This window comes from Aegilops tauschii, chromosome 2, assembly GCF_002575655.3.
Source record: "Aegilops tauschii subsp. strangulata cultivar AL8/78 chromosome 2, Aet v6.0, whole genome shotgun sequence".
NCBI classification, from domain to species: domain Eukaryota; kingdom Viridiplantae; phylum Streptophyta; class Magnoliopsida; order Poales; family Poaceae; genus Aegilops; species Aegilops tauschii.
The window spans coordinates 611,678,577-611,697,989 of NC_053036.3; the positions used below are offsets into that span (position 1 = coordinate 611,678,577).

Genomic DNA, 19,413 nt, shown 5'->3' on the forward strand with positions numbered 1-19,413 from the left:
ATTTTCCTCTTGCCAGCCTTGCGGCGGCACCTCTCCAGTGGTTGCGTTCCAGTCCATCTTGATTGCCAACGATTCCTCCTTGCACCGCAGTAGGCGGAGACTCCTCTCCTCGCCCGCCGTGTAGTAAGTTCATTGATCTGGGTATGCTTCCCTGCGATGGCTTCATGCTGAAATTGTGACCTTAAGGCCGTGCTGGACATGTGCTCGCTGACCGCCGAGTGCAGTTGGATTTGGACATATATACGATGTTGCCCGCCATGATGGGGCACCTATATCGCTAAACTACAGTCGCCGTCCATCCGTCGTTCGGCTGTTCGTGTATGTCATTCTTGTGCTAATGAACAACATGTGCATTTTGGTGCTAATCTATCCAAGACGCTACACTGAGTATCTGAATGCATGGCTGCAGTTACAACAATAGCTACATATCCTATGTGTAATATATACTGTTGGAGTATTATTAACCTTATGGTAAAAACAACATTTCTTGAAGAAGCAGGATGCAATGCAAATATTCTGACATGAAAAATACATATGCTCAGTTATTTCTCCATGTGAATAGGTCCGGTAAAATGCAAACCGAATGTGCTACATACTAAAGTTATTGTCAACTAGGGCATCGTAAAATACCTGGCTATTGATGTAATGTCCCTGCCCTTTACACACATTTGTTCATATACATCTTCTCTAAATATAAACCACTTCTTTTCTACTGTTAGCATTGTCTTATGATGTTAAGAGCTCTACGTGTGTAAGTTCTGAACCTTGCATCTAAAACCATTTCGATTGTCTTGTGTATTCAAAGCATGGACCTTTATTTACTCATTCAGAGTGAGGGAAGATTTCTTGTCATGAATGAACAAGCATTTACATAATAATTCAAGTGGTGCTTCTCTTTTGTCTTTTTTTTTTCAGAAAGCTTTCTTTGTTAAATTCAATTTTTTTTTTCTAAATTAGCTACATTTTTCAATGCAGTGAAGAAGCTCACCTTGTGTTAGAAGGTGGAGAGATTCATAAGTGGGAATTCCAGTAAAACATGTTGAAATCCTCCATGCAGATGAGGTTGTCCACACCGCTTCCCTATCTCAAGACACGTAGGATGAGTTTTAGGACCTGCCATTTTTTTGATAATTTTTTTAGGATCTACCATTGTGCACGTGCATTGCAGTAAGATATAGGTATTTTACTCCGCCCTCTATTTAACTCCTGGTGATTATCATCGTGTTCACTCTCTTGTTGATTGGAGTATTTTAAAATGTTGACACTTCTCATGTTTTGAGTTTTTTAAAGTGGCAGCCGGGAGGTGGAGATGTAATTTTTTTTACATATGGACCATCGGTTGGAGAGTTGTTTTTTGCCTCAGAAGATTCAAAAGCTGGTTATTTTTATATATGGGCCGTCTATTGGAGATGCTCTAAGCACGCCTCGGGCAGCGAAACGTGATTATATTCTCACGTGCACAAAGCAAACTGGTAACTGAAGAAAAGCTGCAGTTAACTGAAGAAAAACTACAACAACATTTTTTTGCGGACGAAAAATTACAGCTACTCTATTCTTGTGGTGCAAAGAGATATATCAGTAATAGCATGGTTAATAGTATAGCCAACAACTGGCTATATGAAATTGCAACCTTACATATAGTCAACCTAATAACTAACATGTATAGTATTCCTTTTGTTTTATAATATAAGATCGTTTTAGCTAGTTCCTAAGTAATACTATTTTATAAATGCATGACCCACCTTACACCTCATAATGTTTTTTGGAGTCCGTGATGCAGCCGGCTGTTAATCTACAACCCATTTCCCTTCTCTCCTTTTCTCTCTCATCCAACTCAGAAGAAATATAATAGTTTAATCATTATAGCCTGCTGATTGTATCTTATTATATTTGCTCTAACAGTGTTATCCCGTCCGGCAGTTGTGCGCCCATTACCAACGCGATCGAGGATGGCTTACGAGGCAATGTTGAATCTCAGCATCACATATTCATATGCCCAGGACACATACGACGACCAGGTTTCGTAATCCCTAGTTAAGTGCCATAGTGAACCACATGTGAGTCCTGATTGATGCATTAGCTAGGAACTGGATTATGTTGACGCTCAAAAGTGGCACACTCGTGCTTGAAGTTATAGCAATATAAATTCAAAACTATGATTGGAAGTCACTACTGGATGACCCTTTCGGCGAAGATCAAAGTAGATATAAAGATGGTTCAAAACGGAACTCAGATGCAAAAGTTATGACAATTTCAAAGAACCTCGTGTTGACATCAGATTATGTAATGGCAGAAAACGAATTAAGATCACCTCAAATGAAAAATGTTTCAACATGAAAAATCTCCCTATCATTGAAAGGGACGAATTTTATATTTGGATCCTCTCAATCTGATATTGTACGCAACCTATGGAGCTGAAACATGGTCATGGACAGAAGCTGCAAAATTACTTCGGACATACCGAATGAATTTGTTTCGGTGAGTCTGAGCGGATGTCAGCAAATTTGTCAAGAAGCACCCAATTCACTTGATGAGACCGAACGAAACTACTCGAAAATCAAAACGGAATATGAAAAGTACAAAAGGATGGTAGCATTCACTCGGAGAGACCGAACGAAACCACTCGGAAGCTCCGAATGGATGCAGAAAGTTACACAAGATTCCTCTCTGAGTTAGATTAGGGTTCCAATAAGGGAGCAGGTACAGTTACCTCATCAAGTTCTACTTTCCTCCCACTCACTTCTTTCGAGAGAAACTCCTTCTCTAGAAAGGATCCAAATTTAGCAACAAAAGTCTTGCCTTCGGATCTGTGATAGAAGGTGTACCCAACGGTCTCTTTTGGGTATCCTATGAAGACACATTTCTCCGATTTGGGTTCGAGCTTATCAGGTTGAAGCTTTTTCACATAAGCATCGCAGCCCCAAACTTTAAGAAACGACAACTTTGGTTTCTTGCCAAACCATAGTTCATAAGGCGTCGTCTCAACGGATTTAGATGGTGCCCTATTTAACGTGAATGCAGCTGTCTCTAGAGCATAACCCCAAAACGATAGCGGTAAATCAGTAAGAGACATCATAGATCGCACCATATCTAGTAAAGTACGATTACGATGTTCGGACACACCATTACGCTGTGGTGTTCTGGGTGGCGTGAGTTGCGAAACTATTCCGCATTGTTTCAAATGAAGACCAAACTCGTAACTCAAATATTCTCCTCCACGATTAGATCGTAGAAACTTTATTTTCTTGTTACGATGATTTTCAACTTCACTCTGAAATTCTTTGAAATTTTCAAACGTTTCAGACTTATGTTTCATCAAGTAGATATACCCATATCTTCTTAAATCATCTGTGAAGGTCGGAAAATAATGATACCCGTCGTGAGCCTCAACACTCATCGGACTGCATACATCAGTATGTATTAGTTCCAACAAGTCTGTTGCTCGCTCCATTGTTCCGAAGAACGGAGTCTTAGTCATCTTGCCCATGAGGCATGGTTCGCAAGCATCAAATGATTCATAATCAAGTGATTCCAAAAGCCCATCAGCATGGATTTTCTTCATACGCTTTACACCAATATGACCTAAACGGCAGTGCCACAAATAATTTGTACTATCATTATTAACTTTGCATCTTTTGGCTTTAATATTATGAATATGTGTATCACTACGATCAAGATCCAACAAATCATTTTCATTGGTGTGTATGACCATAAAAGGTTTTATTCATGTAAACAGAACAATAATTGTTCTCTAACTTAAATGAATAGCCGTATTGCAATAAACATGATCAAATCATATTCATGCTCAACGCAAACACCAAATAACACTTATTTAGGTTCCACACTAATCCCGAAAGTATAGGGAGTGTGCGATGATGATCATATCAATCTTGGAACCACTTCCAACATACATCGTCACTTCACCCTTAACTAGTCTCTGTTTATTCTGCAACTCCCGTTTCGAGTTACTAATCTTAGCAACTGAACTAGTATCAAATACTGAGGGGTTGCTATAAACACTAGTAAAGTACACATCAATAACATGTATATCAAATATACCTTTGTTTACTTTGCCATCCTTCTTATCCGCCAAATACTTGGGGTAGTTCCGCTTCCAGCGACCAGTCCCTTTGCAGTAGAAGCACTTAGTCTCAGGCTTAGGTCTAGACTTGGGCTTCTTCACATGAGCAGCAACTTGCTTGCCGTTCTTCTTGAAGTTCCCCTTCTTCCCTTTGCCCTTTTCTTGAAACTAGTGGTCTTGTCAACCATCAACACTTGATGCTTTTCTTGATTTCTACCTTCGTCGATTTCAGCATCACGAAGAGCTTGGGAATCGTTTCCGTTATCCCTTGCATATTATAGTTCATCACAAAGTTCTACTAACTTGGTGATGGTGACTTAGAGAATTCTGTCAATCACTATTTTATCTGGAAGATTAACTCCCACTTGATTCAAGCGATTGTAGTACTCAGATAATCTGAGCACATGCTCACTTCTTGAGCTATTCTCCTCCATCTTTTAGCTATAGAACTTGTTGGAGACTTCATATCTCTCAACTCGGGTATTTGCTTGAAATATTAACTTCAACTCCTGGAACATCTCATATGGTCCATGACGTTCAAAACGTCTTTGAAGTCCCGATTCTAAGCCGCTAAGCATGGTGCACTAAACTATCAAGTAGTCATCATATTGAGCTTGCCAAACGTTCATAACGTATGCATCTGCTCCTGCAACAGTTCTGTCACCTAGCGGTGCATCAAGGACATAATTCTTCTGTGCAGCAATGTGGAAAATCCTCAGATCACGGATCCAATCCGCATCATTGCTACTAACATCTTTCAATTCAGTTTTCTCTAGGAACATATCAAAAATAAAACAGGGGAGCTAAACGCGAGCTATTGATCTACAACATAGATATGCTAATACTACCAGGACCAAGTTCATGATAAATTGAAGTTCAATTAATCATATTACTTAAGAACTCCCACTTAGATAGACATCCCTCTAATCATCTAAGTGATCACGCGATCCAAATCAACTAAACCATAACCGATCATCACGTGAAATGGAGTAGTTTTCAATGGTGAACATCACTATGTTGATCATATCTACTATATAATTCACGCTCGACCTTTCGGTCTCAGTGTTCCGAGGCCATATCTGCATATGCTAGGCTCGTCAAGTTTAACCTGAGTATTCTGCGTGTGCAAAACTGGCTTGCACCCGTTGTAGATGGACGTAGAGCTTATCACACCCGATCATCACGTGGTGTCTGGGCACGACGAGCTTTGGCAACGGTGCATACTCAGGGAGAACACTTTTATCTTGAAATTTAGTGAGAGATCATCTTATAATGCTACCATCAATCAAAGCAAGATAAGATGCATAAAAGATAAACATCACATGCAATCAATAAGTGATATGATATGGCCATCATCATCTTGTGCTTGTGATCTCCATCTCCGAAGCACCGTCATGATCACCATCGTCACCGGCGCGACACCTTGATCTCCATCGTAGCATCATTGTCGTCTCGCCAATCTTATGCTTCTACGACTATCGCTACCGCTTAGTGATAAAGTAAAGCATTACAGGGCGATTGCATTGCATACAATAAAGCGACAACCATATAGCATCACGTCTTGACCATATCACATCACAACATGCCCTGCAAAAACAAGTTAGACGTCCTCTACTTTGTTGTTGCAAGTTTTACGTGGCTGCTACTGGGCTTAGCAAGAACCGTTCTTACCTACGCATCAAAACCACAACGATAGTTTGTCAAGTTGGTGCTGTTTTAACCTTCGCAAGGACCGGGCGTAGCCACACTCGGTTCAACTAAAGTGAGAGAGACAGACACCCGCCGGTCACCTTTAAGCAACGAGTGCTCGTGGCGGTGAAACCAGTCTCGCGTAAGCGTACGCGTAATGTCGGTCCGGGCCGCTTCATCTCACAATACCGCCGAACCAAAGTATGACATGCTGGTAAGCAGTATGACTTATATCGCCCACAACTCACTTGTGTTCTAGTCGTGCATATGACATCTACGCATAAAACCTGGCTCGGATGCCACTGCTGGGGAACGTAGAAATTTCAAAAAATTTCCTACGCACACGCAAGATCATGGTGATGCATAGCAACGAGAGGGGAGAGTGTGTCTACGTACCCTCGTAGACCGAAAGCGGAAGCGTTAGCACAACGCGGTTGATGTAGTCGTACGTCTTCATGATCCGACCGATCAAGTACCGAACGCACGGCACCTTCGAGTTCAGCACACGTTCAGCCCGATGACGTCCCTCGAACTCCGATCCAGCCGAGTGTTGAGGGAGAGTTTCGTCAGCACGACGGCGTGGTGACGATGATGATGTTCTACCGACGCAGGGCTTCGCCTAAGCACCGCTACAATATTATCGAGGTGGACTATGGTGGAGGGGGGCACCGCACACGGCTAAAAAATCAAACGATCAATTCTTGTGTCTATGGGGTGCCCCCCTGCCCCCGTATATAAAGGAGCAAGGGGGGAGGCGGCCGGCCTAGGAGGAGGGCGCGCCAAGGGGGGAGTCCTACTCCCGGTGGGAGTAGGACTCCTCCTTCCCTTGTTGGAGTAGGAGAGAAGGAAAGAGGGGGAGAGGAAGAAGGAAAAGGGGGCTGCACCCCTTGTCCAATTCGGACCAGAGGGGGGCCGCGCGCCTCCTTCCTTTTGGCCTCTCTCCTCTATTCCCGTATGGCCCAATAAGGCCCATATACTCCCCGGCGAATTCCCGTAACTCTCCGGTACTCCGATAAATACCCGAATCACTCGGAACCTTTCCAAAGTCCGAATATAGTCGTCCAATATATCGATCTTTACGTCTCCGCCATTTCGAGACTCCTCGTCATATCCCCGATCTCATCCGGGACTCCGAACTCCTTCGGTACATCAAAACATATAAACTCATAATATAACTGTCATCGTAACTTTAAGCGTGCGGACCCTACGGGTTCGAGAACTATGTAGACATGACCGAGACACGTCTCCGGTCAATAACCAATAGCGGAACCTGGATGCTCATATTGGCTCCCACATATTCTACGAAGATCTTTATCGGTCAGACCGCATAACAACATACGTTGTTCCCTTTGTCATCGGTATGTTACTTGCCCGAGATTCGATCGTCGGTATCTCAATACCTAGTTCAATCTCGTTACCGGCAAGTCTCTTTACTCGTTCCGTAATACATCATCCCGCAACTAACTCATTAGTTACAATGCTTGCAAGGCTTATAGTGATGTGCATTACCGAGTGGGCCCAGAGATACCTCTCCGACAATCGGAGTGACAAATCCTAATCTCGAAATACGCCAACCCAACATGTAACTTCAGGGACACCTGTAGAGCACCTTTATAATCACCCAGTTACGTTGTGACGTTTGGTAGCACACAAAGTGTTCCTCCAGTAAACGGGAGTTGCATAATCTCATAGTCATAGGAACATGTATAAGTCATGAAGAAAGCAACAACAACATACTAAACGATCGAGTGCTAAGCTAACGGAATGGGTCAAGTCAATCACATCATTCTCCTAATGATGTGATCCCGTTAATCAAATCACAACCCATGTCCATGGCTAGGAAACTCAACCATCTTCGATTAACGAGCTAGTCAAGTAGAGGCATACTAGTGACACTATGTTTGTCTATGTATTCACACATGTAGTATGTTTCCGGTTAATACAATTCTAGCATGAACAATAAACATTTATCATGAAATAAGGAAATAAATAATAACTTTATTATTGCCTCTAGGGCATATTTCCTTCACTATGTTAGTTTTGTTGATGACTACACGCGTTTCACTTGGATTTATTTGCTTAAACACAAGTCTGATGTTGAGCAAGTCTTCTATAATTTTCAGGCTCATGTCGAACACCTTTTGGATTGCAAAATCAAGGCCGTTCAGTCTGATTGGGGTGGTGAATACCACAAACTCCATCGCTACTTTCAACGCACGGGCATCTCCCACTGTGTGTCGTGTCCACATACATCCCAGTAGAACGGTAGTGCCGAGCGGAAACACCGTCATTTGGTCGAGACCGGCCTTGCCTTACTTGCGCACTCGTCTCTCCCACTTCGGTTTTGGGATGAGGCCTTTCTTACGGCATGTTATCTCATCAACCGTATGCCCACTCCGGTTCTCAATAAGGACACGCCCTTGTTTCGCTTGTTTCATGTTCAGCCCAATTATTCCTCTCTGCGGATTTTTGGGTGTGCTTGCTGGCCTAGTCTCCATAAGTACAAAGCTCGCAAGCTGGAGTTTCGTTCCAAGATGTGCATTTTCCTTGGCTATAGTCCTCTGCATAAGGGTTATAAGTGTCTTGATCGCACCTCGGGTAGGATCTATATTTCTCGTGATGTTGTTTTCGACGAGACAGTTTTTCCGTACTCCACCCCCGGTGTCTCGGTCGACATTGCTTCTCTTGAGCATGCCCTCATGTTTCCATTTAATGAACCGGTTTTGGATGTCCATGTGCGGAAATACGACCTGTCATATTTGTCATTTGACTTGTTCCCTGCAGATGCTGCTTTTTTGTCTTCCCAGGTAGGGGTGGGCGTAAAAACCGACCAACCGAATGCCGAACCGGTACCGAAACCGAATAAACCGAATTTTCAGTTTTTTATACTGCCACAATTAAATTCGGTTTTTAGATTCAATAACCGAATTTAAATCGGTCGGTTTGGTATTAAACTGATAACCGAAGAAGAAAACCGAACGAGGCTCCCGCGTATCGCCAAACGCTGCGATGTGACCGTCGACCGCGTGCGCGCGTCCGGCCACGCAGCGTACGAGCGGCCAAATATTTTAATTGTTTTGGAGGCACACATCTTGCGTGTCCAGCCACGCAGCTCTGTCCTATGTTCTGGCCTAATGCATGCATGCATGCATGCTAAGCCCGGTAGCTACTAGCTAGAGCTCGGTGTATAGGCCTGGCCCCTCCACTAACTACAAGGCCCACACAACAACTAGTGCATATGTTGACTGGGTGGAGTGCACAGCGGCCATCGGCATACGAGTTTAGTCCCACATCGCTTGCGAAGCGCAATGCGATAAGACGCTGGGTTATATAACACTGGGATGTACAGTCCTGACAGTAGAAGCACCAGCTCCTAAGCAGTGTTCGGTATAAACCGAAAACTGAACCGAAATAATCGGTTAACCGAATTTTCGGTTAGCATTTTTTGCTTGCTAATTTCGGTTTTTAATTTTGCTAACCGAATTTCAAAATAAACCGAACGGTGAAAACCGAATTTTCGGTTTCTACCGAATGCCCACCCCTATTCCCAGGAACCTGCCGCCGCACCTGCACCTGCCGATGTGATCGACGTGCATGGCCCCGACATGCATGCCACGCCTCCCGAGGCTGCCTCGGCTGTCTCACCCGCTGGTCCGTCAGCGGCCCCGTCTGCCTCGCCCGCTGTCGCGTCCGCGGGCCTGGCCGGTCGCCCGCTGCATCCCTCGCGCCTAGTTCGGCCCAGCCCGCGTCGCCTGCTTCGGTCATCATCGGGTCGCCAGCCGCGTCTCCGCCCGGCTCTCCCACGTCGCCTGGATCGGCCCAGCCCGACGCGTCCCCCCGGCCCATGTCGCCTGTCGCTGAAGAGACTTCAGCCGTGACACCTTTGGTCGGGTCTCCGTCGCCGCCATCACCATCTATCAGCGATGCAGCTCCCGTGCACACTATGGTCACGCGTCATCGTGATCATACGCGCAAGGCCAAGACATACATGGATGGCACTGTTCGGTACGACACTCGTCAGCGTGCTTTCTTTGTTGCATCGACCTCTCATCGTGATGCTCTTGGTGAACCAGCTTGGCGTGCTGCCATGTCCGAGGAATTCGCTGCTCTTCGTCATACTAACACATGGGTGTTGGTGCCTCGGCCTCCTGGTGTTAATGTTGTAGGCTACAAGTGGATTTTTAAGACCAAGCATCGTCCTGATGGTTCTGTCTCAATAGCAAGGGATCGATTATGGAGATACTTTCAGCCCCGTGGTGAAGCCTGCTACGGTTCGCCTGGTTCTCTCTCTTGCAGTATCCCGCGGGTGGAGCCTTCGACAGGTTGACGTGAGTAATGCCTTTCTCCACGGTTTTCTGGCCGAAGATGTCTACATTCAGCAGCCCCCTGGTTTTGAGGATGCTCGTTATCCCTCCCATGTGTGCAAACTCCAGTGGTCCATCTACGGGCTCAAACAGTCACCGCGTGCCTTGTATGCTCGGCTGAGTAAGCGTCTCTCACAGCTTGGTTTGATTGCCTCCAAGGCTGATGCTTCTTTGTTCATCTTCTCCCATGGTGCTATTTAGATATACATGCTGGTGTATGTTGATGATATTGTGATTGCTGGTTCTACACCTGCTGTGGTTGACCGCCTTGTGCAGTCCTTGTATGCGAGTTTTCCCCTCAAGGACTTGGGTAGGCTGGAGTACTTCCTTGCATTGGGAGCGTCCTTTCATTCAGGGGGCATGACATTGACGCAGAAGAAGTATGCACTTGATCTGCTTCATCGCATCAACATGGAGAACTGCAAGCCCACTTCCACTCCACTAGCTACATCCGAGAGCCTCTCATGCCACAGTGGTGCATTGCTGAGTACTGATGACTCTTTCAGGTACCGCAGTGTAGTTGGAGCACTCCAGTATTTGACACTCACCCGTCCCGATATCTCCTTTGCTGTGAACAAAGTGTGTCAGTTTCATTGGGAAGCAGTTAAGCGTATCCTGATATATGTCAAAGGTACGCTAGACACAGGACTACGCATTCGTAAGTCCCGTTTTACTGGAGTCAGCATGTTCTCCGATGCAGACTGGACAGGCTGTGTTGATGACAGGCGTTCCACAGGTGGATTTGCTGTGTTTGTTGGACCCAATCTTATATCTTGGAGTTCAAAGAAGCAGCCTATAGTCTCGAGATCTAGCACCGAGGCAGAGTACAAGGCATTGGCAAATGGCGCGGCTGAAGCTATTTGGTTAGACTCGGTTCTCACAGAACTTGGACTTACACAGCAGCGCACACCTATTTGTGGTGCGACAATTTAGGGGCAACTTACCTGATGGCAAACCCAGTGTTTCATGCTCGGATCAAACACATTGAGATCGACTTTCACTTTTTGAGGGAACGAGTAGCAGCAGGTGCATTGGTGGTCAGGTTTATCTCAACAGATGATCAGCTAGTGGATGTATTTACTAAACCCGCTACCCGTCAGATGCTAGACCGCTTCAGGACCAATCTGAATCTTGTATGTAGTTCAAATTGAGGGGGCATGTAAAATAGGGTCTAGTTTGCATATATTGTATTTATACGTGTACATGTATGTAACCTGACCATCTATATATAGTGAGACGTGAGGTGGATGTATCGCCTGACGCAAAACCCTAAACCTATCTCTCTAACTCTCTGGTTTACAAATGACACGATCATATGGCAAAGTTTTGATCACCCGACAGACACCACCCTTCCAGGTATGAAAATCTTGCTGAGCAAGAAGTCCGATGTTGTCGGGTACCTTGTTGCTTGGAAGGGCCCGAATGACCCATCCGCTGGAGACTTCTCTCTGAGCCTTGACCCTAGCTCAAACCTTCAGTTTGTCATTTGGCACGCGGCTAAGCCCTACTGCCGAATCAGTATGCTCAAAGGTGTGTCAGTGGTCAGTAGCATATACCAGAACACCATCGTCTTTGAAGCTATCATCAGCATAGGTGATCGGTTCTATTACGAATATACAGTCCCTGATGGTTCACCATACATACGTGTTACCCTTGAGTACACGGGCGCGCTCAAGACTCTTAGCTGGAACAACCGCTCATCATGGACAGTCCTCTCTGAGCCCCCCGCTAGCAGCTACGAGGTCTACGCCACGTGTGGTCCGTTTGGCTATTATGGCCACACGGGGGCTGTCCCGACATGCCGTTGCTTCGATGGGTTTGAGCCCGTTGGTTTTAACTTTTCAACAGGATGCAGGAGAACAAAGGCGCTCAAGTGCAGCGAGCAAAGTCATTTTGTCACCATACCTTGGATGAAGGTTCCCGACAAGTTTTTAGTTGTCCCGAATAAAAGCTTTGATGAGTGCAGGGTCGAGTGCAGCAGCAACTGCTCATGCACGGCTTACGCTTACACCAACTTTACCAATAATGCTACTATGGCCGACCAGTCAAGGTGCTTGGTTTGGACAGGGAATCTTGTCGACGCGATGAAATATAGGATGACTGGCGAGAACCTGTATCTCCGGCTTGCCGGCTCTCCAGGTATATGCACCCCTTTGTTCTAGCCTTTATGCTATCACTGAGCTTAATGTGTAGTTTGCATTCAAATTGTCTAGCATATGTACAATCTATAGATCTGTAATGCACGTAGCAATTACTTTGGAGGGGTTATTGGTAGTCCGGTTGTTCGGTCCATGGATCAGTATTGGTATCAGGTGCACGTAAATTTCATACTCTAGCAAGTAATGCTTGCTGAACTATTTTTCTTTTCTTAAGATGCATTAAATTGTTACATGATACCTTTTGCAGTTCAAGAGAATAGCAAATTGGTAAAGACTATACTGCCCATTGTAGCAATTCTGCTGATACTTATATGCATAGCCCTTATCAAGATGTGGAAATGTAAACGTAGAATAAATGAGGGTCCTTGTTTTTAAACTTCAAATTTATTATCTAGTTTTATTGACAAAGTTTTGATCTTTAGCAACCAAGAGACACAACAAGGGAAACCAAAAGAGACTGATGCTAGGATACATGGGCTCTTCCAATGAAATTGGAGACGAAAATGCAAAGTTTCCATTTGTTAGCTTTGAAGATATCCTCGTGGCAACAGATAATTTTTCTGACTCAAACAAATTGGAAAAGGGGGCTTTGGCAAAGTTTACAAGGTAAGAATAAGCGTGGTGTCGGTAGTCACAGTAGCACTGTTTTCTTTTGTATGATCAACTGTATTGGTGCAAAATAATTTCTTTCATCATTTCACGATTCAGAATGATTCAATCATGTAGGGGATACTGGAAGGTTTCAAGGAAGTTGCTATCAAAAGGCTTAGCGTGGGTTCTCAGCAAGGGATGGAGGAGTTTAAAAATGAAGTAGTTTTAATAGCGAAATTGCAGCACAGAAGCCTAGTTAGACTTCTTGGTTGCTGCATGCATGGAGATGAGAGGTTACTTATTTACGAATACCTACCTAACAAGAGCTTGGACTCCTTTCTTTTTGTTGTGTTATAACCTCTATACATATTACAAATTTCCAAACTAAAGGATATTCCTGATGACTAATCAGTTACTTCGTTTTACTACTCATATTTGAAGATGCTACAAGACAAAATTTACTTGATTGGGTCATACGCTTCAAGATAATTAAAGGGGTAGCGGGAGGACTTCTTTACCTTCACCAAGATTCGAGATTAACTATAATTCACAGAGATCTGAAATCAAGCAACATCTTGTTGGATTTGGAAATGACTCCTAAAATATCTGGTTTTGGTATGGCAAGGATCTTTGGAGGAAACCAACAACAAGAAAATACTACCCGGGTTGTTGGGACATAGTAAGTAGCTAATGCACCAACACTTGTCAAGAAGTATAGTTTCTACTTTCCAATTTAACTCAATTTTGTGCATTTCTTACTGTTGAATTATTTAAACAGTGGTTACATGTCGCCTGAATATGTGATGGGAGGTACTTTTTCTGTAAAATCCACACCTATAGCTTTGATGTTAACTGTTCTCATGGAGATTGTCAGTGGCTTGAAGATTACCTCACCGCAACTCGTAATGAACTGTGCCATTCTTACTACTTATGTGAGTATAGTGAAAGGTCCAAACATTTTATGGCTAAAGCAAAACAAAGTAACTTGATTGTAATTTTCTATTGGCTCAGGCATGGAGATTATGGGAGATGGAAAAGCAACAGAACTTGTGCAATCTTCGGCTATCGAGAGTTGTCCACTTTAAGAAGTTCTATGGTGTATTCATGTTTGTCTCCTATGCGTTCAAAATCACCCGGATGATAGGACATCTATGTCAACAGTGATATTCATGTTATAGAATGAAAGTGCATTGCTTCCTACCCCAAAGCATCCTGCATATTTTGCTTTACAGGATTTTGAAACTGAACAATCAAGGGAAAACAGGAGAAATTCTATGAATGCCATAAGCATCACAACACTAGAGGGTCGTTAGATGTTTAAGATCAAATTTTATAACGTACGAAAGCTCGAGTATAGGCGGTTCTTTAATTTATGATCTACACAATGTGAAATGTAATTTTTTTAGTATGTTTTTGTCATGCACTGGAAACGGTTGCGAATTGAGAACTGTTTGAGAATGTTATATATGAAGCAAAGATTTCCTTCACTATGTGATGTCGTTGTTATCTCCAGTTTCACACATGCCAGTGTTCACACGCGAACACATCACCGTGCACCCTCAATGGGGTGGCGGGGGGGGGGGGGTGATGCACCACAACTCACATCAAAGAAGACCCAGCCGGAAGCGTGGTACACAAGGAATCTGGCGGGTGATTTTGTAGACCCGGAACCCGACATTCATGGGAGGGATTCTCCCTGGACGTGCGGTGGAGGTGGGATGCCCTTGGTAAATTCACTCACCTCTAAAGCCTCGAGGATCGCTACTTTCTAACACTGTGAATGAACGAAGAGCGAGAGAGAAATAACGAGGAAGAGATGTAAAAACTAGGGTAAAAATAGTAGGTTAATTTATTGATTGCGTGTTCTTCAATCAGCCATCACCTCTCATCTATTTATGAGGTGGATGTGCTTACCGTACAAGAAAAAGACTCAAAATTCCGTCCAAAGTATCAACAACCCTAACCTAACTTGGACAGGAATCTTCGGCAATTTTTCCGAGCCTCTGAGTGGTTTCGTTCGGTCTCACTAGGTGAACCTGGCCAACCATATGTATTCCATTCGCAATTTCCGAGTGCTTTGGTTCGCAATTTCCGAGTGAATCGGATGCTTCGCGACAATTTTTCTGACATCCTCTCGGTCTCACCGAGTCAAATGCACTCGGTATGTCCGAAGTGACTCTTCAACTTCTGTCTCTAACCTTGTTTCGACTTCACAAGTTGCATATGATCTTGGATTGAGATTATCAAAATATCAAAATCGTTCATTTTGATGATCGAACTTTCCCATGTGGAACACTTTACCATTTGATGCCATATTAATTGGGTTTTTCTACCTTGCCATAATCTGGTGTCAACATACACTTTGCTGGATTTGTCATAACTTTTGTGTCCGAGCTCCATTTTGGACCATCTTCATATCCATCTTGATCTTCTCGAAGAGGGTCATCCAATGGTTGGATCATCTTCATATCCATCTTGATCTTCTCTAAGAGGCCATCCAATGACGACTTTCAATCATAAGTTTGAATTAATCTTGATATAGCTTAAGCTACTTTTGACGATTGCGCCACTTTTGAGCGTCAACCCATGCCTCCCTATTTTTTGACAAAGCTAGTGTTCCCAAAAATAACTTGCACAATGCTTGTTCTAAGGACGATGCCAACACTCGATCGACCATTTTATATGTTTAGGACAATAAGTATGTATTGGCTATTGCTATTAAATTTTAGTTTACATCATATCTTGAAGCTGATTACCACCATTGGACTTTAAAGAGATGGGCACGAATCCGTTCATTGCGGCACTAAGGAAATCAAATTCTGAGAGGTAATGCGCTGCTAAGCAAGTAACATTGGGATGATTCCAGTCCACTGATGCATCGTACGAAGCAATGCAAGCCTTATTATCCACGTGAATGACTTGTACTACATCCTCGACCCATTAATCCTATAAAGGATGCTAGCGTACCTGCTTCCCTGGGCTCCTCGTGGCCGAGGGAGATTCCCGGCCATCCGTCACACAGTGGCGTGCTGCAGGAGCCTCTTTTGGCCGCTCCGGGCCGTCCAATATAATCTTCCTGGGCGGCTCGGACCCAGGCGACCTGGTTGGAGTGTCCATGATGGGTGGACCACTTTGTGCGCTCAGGGCCACCGTTATTGGGCAGCACCTATTAAGGGAGTCCTGGACTAGGGGGACCTCGGGTTGCCGGCCTATCTCACATGGGCCGGACTGGTGGGCCGCACTGTATCCGGACCGAAGACCTTTATCTCCGGCTCGCCAACTCTCCTGGTATGCACCAGAACCGCTTGATTCTAACATTTTGCTATCATGGCGCTTTATTGTTACATAGAATCAACACCAACATTTAATCATGGGGCATCTACTAAATATATGAACTTAATGGTATAGAAGTAACCGCCAAGTACATTTTTGCATTAAATTACTTTCGTGCAAGTGTAAATATTAGATCTATAACTATTCTATGCAAGCATAATGCAACATTAAACCTCGGTAACTCTAGAGGGATTACCGGTAACACATTTATCCAGTCCACCGATCATTCATGTAAAATATTTTTGTTCAAAAAAAGTGTTGTGCTCGATTTATATATGATTCATTTTACAGTTCGAACAACTAGCACATTGATAAGGATTGTACTCCAAACCATGCCGGGTGGTGATACTTGAAAGCATAGCCCTTGCTAGGGTATTCAAATACAAAGGTAGAATAGAAATTGCCCTAGGTTTTCAAAATTCCACATCAGTTTGTGAGTGTTAAAAACAAAGTACTCATATTCAATAAGAAAACGGAAGAAGAAGGAAATCCACAAGGAATCGATGCTCGAATACCTTAACCCATCCAATGAAATTGGAGGTGAACATGTGGAGTTTCCATTTGTTAGCTTTGAAGATATTACCACTACAATGGATAATTTCTCTGCCTCTAAACAAATTGGAAATGGAGGTTTTGGCCATTACAAGGTAAGAGAAAGTTTTGCATCTCCTTTTTAAAAATAATTTTGTATGGACTTTTTTCCTTTTATTGCTTCACAAATTAGGATGATTCAATCATGCAAGGAATGCTGCAAGGAGGCAATGAAGTTGTAGTCAAAAGACTTAGAGCTACAGTCGGCCGCCCCAAACCCGCCTCAAACGCACAGGCGGATGGCCTGGTCACTGACTGGTAACGAAAATTTGAACCAGACAGGGGCCTCAAACGGGCCTCAAACGCTCGGACTGACTGGCACCCCTCATATCGAGCCCAAATATGGGGCGGATATGGGGGCGCCCGGCGTGTTTGCCACGTCGGACCCGACAGCCCTACCCCACTTGAAAATGCACCAAATCCACCCCCGACCTACCGGATCCATTTGCTTTCTCCTCCCTTCTTCCTCCTCCACAACATCCGACTCGCAGCTCCGCTGCCGCTCACGCTCTGCATCCGTCCGAGCCTCTGTGCCGCCGGCACCGGCACAGTAGTCCTCTCTCCCGTCCTCACCACCGTGGACGTCATCGCCGGCCCAAACGCCTCTGCGGTACGACCGACAACTCTCTGGCTCCACCTTGCGCTCTATGTGTTCGACACATTGTCCGACCTGTTTTTTTTGTGTTTTTTAGGGAAAGCGATGAATTCTGATGCTTCATTAGATGAGGAGTATGGACCGATGGAGCTTGATCAAATGATTCAAGATGAGTTCTTCGATTCCTCAGATTCGGACGAAGAAGTGGACATGATCATGCTCATGGGCATGCAAGAGGAAAAGGACCGGCAGGTGGAGCATATTCTCAACTTCAAGGGCTCAATCAAAGGGAGAAGAGTGATCAATCTGGATAGGTGTCGTGGGAACAGATCTGACAATAGAGGTTAGGGGTACGTAGGAGAGGGCAGAGCCTAGCTAGGACGAAGTTGTACACTCGGATTTACGAGTTCAGGCCCCTCTAGGAAGAGGTAAAGACCCTACGTCTCGGTGCTGCGGGAGCTCTGTTGTATGGTGTGTTGAGTTACAGGGGGTGCGGTCCTTGTGCAGGAGCGGAGGGATGGCTTATATAGAGTCCGCTGACCCCTCATCGACCTTCGTTACGCAAGGGTTCAATGCGATAGTAAAGGTGGGGGCGTAACTGATAACCCCTACAATGAATGATCATTACAGAGACGAACTGATCGCCTGACCGTTGCCATCCGGGAGTTGCTCTAGGTCTTGTATTCTTCGAGTGGAATAAGGTTCTCCAAGTGAATCAGGATGGTCGAGTGGTGGAGGAGTAACCGAGTGGATCTTGTGTCGAGTGACTTGCATGCAGCGGTCATTCCAGTCGACGCCTCCTTTCTAACTATGTAAATCTTGGATCCTCATATGTAGTGTCCTTGGGTAGGTCGTGTAGGTCAGGCCTAGGACCCTACCCTAGGTACATGTCATCGTCATTAGCCCCCGAATGGATCGGGGTTCGAGTCATAAAGGACTAAAGATGATTCAGACCAGCCTTAATGCCTCGGAGACATTTCTTAAAGGTGTATAGGTACATGTGCTGCTAGATCCTTTGTCAATCGCCTCGATCGATTCTGACTCGTTAAGTGTCCGAGTGAGACAAGCTGCAAGTCGTAGAGTGCTGGATCCGACCTGAATGAATGTGGATATCTCTGGTGTGATCGATTGCTCTGTCATATCCCGGATTTTGTGGGATTCAAAAATTTGGAGAAGCGCGCGGGCCGGCTGCAACACTGTAAGTTGGGTAAGTGGGGAGGGACTCCTCAATTTTCGCTCCCCCTTTATCGCCACGTATCAAGCAGGCGCCGGTTGTGGGATGCGTTGGGATCTCGCTGGCCCACAGGTCAGTGACTCGGGAGTGTGGGTTTAAAGGACGACGTTGCCGAGGCGTGCACCAGTTCTCTCCTCTTTTCCCCTCTCCACCTTGTCTCTTACCCTCTTCCGCCCCTCAGCGCTGCCCCGCTCGGCTCTGATGACCACCATGAAGATGGCGAAGGATAAGACGATGAAGCGGGAGCGCGCCAAGAAGGCAACCAACAGGAAGAAGGCGCCGAGCTCCCAGCACACTGTGCCGCCAGGCTGGATCCAGGGCGAGACGGTCACGGCGGAGGACCTCGAGGGGCTCACTGCTGATGGCCTGCTGGTCCCCGGTTTTTGGAGGCTGTCGGAGGGGGAGGTCGAGCCTGCACCACGCCCTGAAGAACGAGTCCTCCTCCTTACTCGCGTGGAGAGAGGTTTTTCCTTGCCCCCTCGTCTATTTTTCCGTGGTTTCCTGAATTTCTTCGATGAGCAAATCCACCACCTCCCTCTGAATGCCATATCATACCTCGCTACCTTCGTCTCAATGTGTGAAAATTTCTTGGGTTGTCGCCCCCACTGGGGGTTGTTCAAACACATCTTCACATGCCGCTCTTAATCGGTTAAGAAAGCGAATTCGAGTGGTGCGAAGACCCACATGATCCAACTATGTGGGGGCTAGAAGTGCCTTCCCTTCCATGACCTTTCCCGAGTCGGTTAGGGGTTGGCAGTCGACCTAGTTTTACTGCA

At 45.1% G+C, this 19,413-nt stretch overlaps 1 pseudogene; it reads left to right on the top strand.

The window, feature by feature from the left end:
• Positions 1 to 11,381: 11,381 nt before the first annotated feature.
• On the top strand, positions 11,382 to 14,197 carry LOC109784539 (G-type lectin S-receptor-like serine/threonine-protein kinase B120; annotated as a pseudogene).
• Positions 14,198 to 19,413: the final 5,216 nt, after the last annotated feature.